The sequence below is a fragment of the Zingiber officinale genome, chromosome 2B (genome assembly GCF_018446385.1).
Source record: "Zingiber officinale cultivar Zhangliang chromosome 2B, Zo_v1.1, whole genome shotgun sequence".
Taxonomy (NCBI): Eukaryota; Viridiplantae; Streptophyta; class Magnoliopsida; order Zingiberales; family Zingiberaceae; genus Zingiber; species Zingiber officinale.
The window spans coordinates 88436811-88442264 of NC_055989.1; the positions used below are offsets into that span (position 1 = coordinate 88436811).

Sequence of the window (5454 nt, forward strand, 5' to 3'; positions counted from 1 at the left end):
ATGAAAAGACAACAATTTTGCAACGATTTTAAACCGTTGTCTTTGAATGAAAAGACAACGGTTTAAAATTATTGTTGTTTAAAGCACTTTTTAATAACACTACCAGTTACAACAATTTTTAGGACTATGACAATGGTTTTTAACCATTATCTTTGAGGGTGATAGACAACAACAACGATTTTAAATCGTTATCTTTTAAACTATTATCTTTTAATATCAATATATCATATTTCAATATAAATATATAATAAAGAATCATAATCACAAAAGAAATAATATTCTCCAGATCAATGTCATTCAAAATGTTACTTATATAAGAATTACAATCACAAAAGAAGGAACATATCTCATGTTCAAATAAAATTTATTCCAATACAAATAAAAAAATAAACTCCATTTACAACTAATGAACAATAGCCAAAATACTAGAAACTTGTGATGGTGGTTCATGTTATGTAGGATTGTACTTAATTATTGTTAACCTAAGTCCCATCACAATCTTCAACTTGTAGAATTTCATTGGACTCCTCTTTCTCACTTGCTGATTCTTTCATGCCAACCTTTTCCAATATTGTTGATCATCAGTTCCATAATAAATCCAGTCTTCCCCACACTAGCTCTATCAGAAAGTCCAATCTTTCCACCCCTTTGATAAAGCACCAGGAGATCAATAACCTATTGATATCAAAAGAAATACGCTATTATATGTATGAAAAATTTGTTCTAAAAGAATAATAAATACACATATGTTTTTACAATAGTTACCATATGTGTGCCTTTGTTATTCTTTCAGAGTTGTGAATGGTTCCACAATTTAAAAAATATACATAAATTTAAGATTTTATTTCTGAATATGCAAAGATCTGATAATTTAGGTTTTATCTTTATGTTCTGCATCAGTCGTTGACCTTGTGTAGGGCAACACTGAAATAACTTCCAAGTAAATTGCAAGTGCTAACAATGCACAAGGCATAATCTACAATTATAGAAATAAAAAAAGTGGTCAGATCTTGTAAAAATAATCATATAAATAAAGGAAATGTTTATCAGATCTTGTAAAAACATGCAAGCTATTTATGATCAAAAGAGACAAGTTTCAAGATCTTTGAAGAAAAAACACTTGAACTTAAAAGAAATGAAAATGCAATGTCAACTTTAAATTGACAAACTATTCAGATTAAGTTGATGTTGTTTTTTAGAAAGTATACCAAATAGATAAATGGAAAAGTACATTACATATAAATACATATAAAGAAAATCATCCACATAAACTAAAATAGAATAACTGGACTTTAAATGTTAAAGAAAAACACACTAAGTTTATAGAAATATTAAGAAAATTCATATTTTCCCATAAGAAACCACCTCATGAGTTAGTTCTTTCTGTGTGATATTATACTAATCAAACAACTAGTGCTTGGAATCAACCAAATTTATTGAAAATAAGGTACATGAAGCATATATCCTTATGAATCTGTTGATCTTATATTTTTTTTCTAGTGCATTTAAATATTTACAATTGACATATGAAAAATGCACATGAATAAGCAAGTAATGTGATATATCCCAAACACTAAAAAGCAAGTAATGTGGCATATCACAATTAACTATAATTTGACAGTGTAAATAAGAATATAATAATAAAAATAATAATATTAAACTTGGTATATATCATTCTTAGTTTGTAATGCAGAGAATGAATAAGGAATCTCAAAAAAGAATTCCAACAAAACAAGTAAAGAGTTTAAAAGCATTAAAAAGAGGATAGAAGCAACATCTCAGCAAGTATATATAACATTCTTATGGAAACTGCAGTTGTGTCTGAAACCAATTCTTGCCCACTTTATCTCTTTTCCAATCATATCAGTAGCGGGAAAAGGAAAGACCTTGTAAGCAATTAGCAGATATGCATAGAACAAGGAAAAAAATAGCATACCCTTTGGATCCATAACCACCAACTTGGTGAACTTGTTTCACCCTCTCAACATAATCTTCAGGTAAATCCCTTGTGATAGCAGAAGCTGTAAAAAATATTTAATCTTGCAACTCTTAGCAAATTTGAAGGGCATAAGTGATAATAAGAAATAGATTTCACATCAACATTCAACCTTTAAGAAAGAAAGTCTCCTTGATTTGTGGCAAAGCTTTTTGCTTAATAACATTTGGCTTATTTACTGTCATCGACGTCTTCTTAATACCAACTCTCTTTCTTCCCTCAAATAGCAACAATTAATATTAAAGAGGATATGACAGTGATTTGTATCAGGTTAAAAAAAATTATAATAGTCAATAGCTACAAAGACCAAGAGTTATATTTGTACAAAGAGTTATACCTCTATGTGGTGGATGGAAGTGGCAAGGAGAGCTTAAACAATAGCCACAAAGACCGAGATTATCTTCAAAACTGTGCAAAAAGTAGAAAAAGAATTTTAATTAAAAAGTCCTAATGATCAACCTCAGAAATAGGAACATGAGAGATTAACATGCTATGCAATGAGCAACAAAAGGTGGATTCTTAATAAGGAACTAAATCATGAATAGTTTACAATTCCTCATCCTTCGAAAGAAAATCAAGAGAAGTTGTAATATGTGGGAATATCACCAACTAAATACCGAGATACAAAATGTAAGCCTATATATCTCGTCTAATTGTTCAGAGTTCTAATAAAAGGATAAGAAGTAATTCATATAAAATCGTAAATTAACAATATTGAAAGAATATGATAAATAGATAGACGCACAAATACCATCAAGGATTTAAATGAATGGAAAATAAGTACACATAATCATATACCCAAGAGCTTTGGCATATGAATTGATGCATAGCTGTGACTTCCCAGCTATTGTACGGGCATGCACCCTTAAATACCGGCTTAGTTCCATCTGCCAGTAACGGCAAAAAAAAAATTACAATACAGAACAAGCAAGAGAAGAAATAACAAAGGTTAATTATAAAAAATTATATCAATAGCACTACCACCAGGCACAATGGTAGAGTTCTTTAAAGCTCTCCTAATTATAATGGCATCATGAAGGCTCCTTTCTGCTTCTTCAATGAACTAAACAGGATACAAAAGCAGTTTTCATTATAAGCAAAAACAATAAAATTTCATATTAGAATAACAACAACAATAATAAGTCATGATTCCTGACTATTTTGGGTTGGATATATGGAACTTAGACCACACTCATCATTGACTCTATGTAAGGCTACACGGATCTTATCAATCCACTGGACCCTATAGACAGATTATTCCATTTTAACTTTGTAAAACACAAGCCTTTTTTAGCAACAAACCTGATCTGCACCACCTCTGAGAACAATGGTTGCAGTCTGACCAAAAGGGCAACCATTAAAAATGTTAACTGTTCATTTCCAACTTGTCTTTCTTCAAATACTTCACAGGACCCAAGTACCTTTTGATAGAAAGATAATGAGCAATATGAAATAATACCGAACCAAAATTTTATATTCAACAATCAAATAGGCAGATAAGAATAAGCTAGGTACAACATATCAGAATGGAGTAAGCATGAGCTAGACCTCATCAATGACATTGTTCACAGAGGTTTGAATAGTTCCACCTATTACAGCATCAACATGCTGTAAATCTTCCTCTGTGACACGACCAACATAGAAAATATCCCGATTATTATTGGACAAATTCTTGTTTGCCGAAACATAATCAATTACAATCAAATATTTCATTTTCAAAACATAGAAAATGTGATCTTTCTAGAGTCACTTACAGGGCAATGAAACTTGGGCAGTCAGTGAGAGTTGTGAGACCACCAAACAAATTGTTGTTTCCAAATTCCTGCAACAAAATTTAGTAATCATGAGGCAGAATAAAATTTCTCTAACCTTTCAAAGTATCTGATTTAGTGGTTTCAAAAAAAACTACAAATACATTTAGAAAGAGGTATACAGTGTGATCAGATTTTGAAGCAGTCCAAGTTCCTCAGGAATCGTATCGGACAAGTAGTTTTTTACAAATCACTAAAATTTATACCAAAAATAAACAAAATCAATAGAGTTATATGTAAAAATAGATATAGATATCTATAAGACACTAGCGAAATAGAACGTATCTTACATCTCCTCAATACTCCTTAAGTCTCGGAATTCAGTAGGTATGTTACCAGAAATCTTTTCAGGAAGATAATTTAGGGATTCAAGCATTTGCTCTAGAATTTTTCTTCACTTAATGCTCAAAGATAAGTTGCACAAAATTTCTAAGAAAATAAATTTAAACAAAATTTCACAAATTACTTGGAATCGTTAAATTACTCTCGTGAGACTCACCAAATCGACGACTTTGAAGATGACCTTCTTGTACCTTGCATTGACCTTGTCTGCTAATGTTTGCTCAAAAATATACTCTTAGAGGGAATCTAAGGAAATTATATCTCTAGTTTCAAGGAATGTGAAGTGAGAAAGGATCAAAAGCTCAGAAACTTAACCTTCACGAACCTCTCAGGGGTGTCGCTCTGCGAGCCAAAGAACAATGTCGCCTTCTTTTCCCCTAAATTAGTATCTTCATATCCCTCACCATCTTCCTGGCCCGTTTACCCATCGGTGCTGGCGGTGCCACCACCTGGGTCGACTCTTTGCTACCGCCAGTGCTAGCATTCCTCTTCCAAAGCTACAGCATTGGAGATCAACGAGCTACTGCGTCGGCGCTGCACGACGAAAGGTTCTATTTATTAATGAATAAAAGAGAGGCAAATCATAGGTAGAGAGGGTAAGAAAAAAGTAGAGAGGTAGGTTAAGAGATCGTAGGTTGGACGGAGATTGTTTTGCATCTTAGAGTTCGGGAAGGCCTTTAGGCGTTTAGGTTTAGGAAGGAAAACGCGAAGGGGGGGGAAACACAAAGGCGTTTAGGCAACGTGGAAGGGTTAGGTAGAGAGGGGTTCACCGACATAGATGGGGTTCGCCGGTGTGAAGAGATCAAGAAAGAAAACATGAAGTAGCTGAAGAGATCATAGGTTGGACGAAAATACTTAGGGATCGGGAAGGCAAGGGGGAATGCGGTGGCAAAAAATGGCGAAGGGAAAAAATGGTGAAGAAAAAAAAATAACAGTATTCAACAACACTTAATAAACAAAGGGTTTTCAAAAATTGTTGTCGTAATCCCAAAAAAACGTACGTAGACAATAGTTTTTAAAAACCATTGTTGTAGTCTTCAAAAATCATAGTCGTAGTCCAAAAAAATATAAATAGACAACGATTTTTAAAAACTATTGTCGTAGGCAAAAAAAAATACTAAAAGACAACGGTTTTTGTTAAAACTGTTGTTAAAAGGCAAAAAAATAACGGTTTTGGCATAAACTCATTTTCTTTTGAGTGTTGTTGAATGAGAATTTTCTTATAGTGTTTATAGTAGTTATCCCTAATGAGTACCTAGAATATCCAAGGAGCACCAATAGGTTTTGGATTTCTAAGAGTGTGTA

The 5454-nt window shown here is 32.5% G+C and overlaps 1 long non-coding RNA gene across 30 annotated transcripts; it reads right to left on the reverse strand.

Moving 5' to 3' along the window:
• Positions 1 to 566: 566 nt before the first annotated feature.
• On the reverse strand, positions 567 to 5069 carry LOC122046249. 30 transcript variants are annotated; one of them, XR_006130218.1, is made up of 13 exons: positions 4475 to 5069; positions 4307 to 4395; positions 4098 to 4236; positions 3930 to 4000; positions 3751 to 3818; positions 3545 to 3618; positions 3299 to 3417; positions 2978 to 3059; positions 2795 to 2883; positions 2334 to 2404; positions 2109 to 2209; positions 1937 to 2021; positions 567 to 675 (listed from the first exon to the last, which is right to left on the reverse strand). It is a non-coding gene; the product is annotated as an uncharacterized LOC122046249 (long non-coding RNA). The 30 variants fall into 30 exon arrangements; XR_006130225.1 differs by having other exon boundaries at positions 4098 to 4211; positions 4307 to 4356; positions 4475 to 5068; XR_006130226.1 differs by having other exon boundaries at positions 4307 to 4356; positions 4475 to 5068.
• Positions 5070 to 5454: the final 385 nt, after the last annotated feature.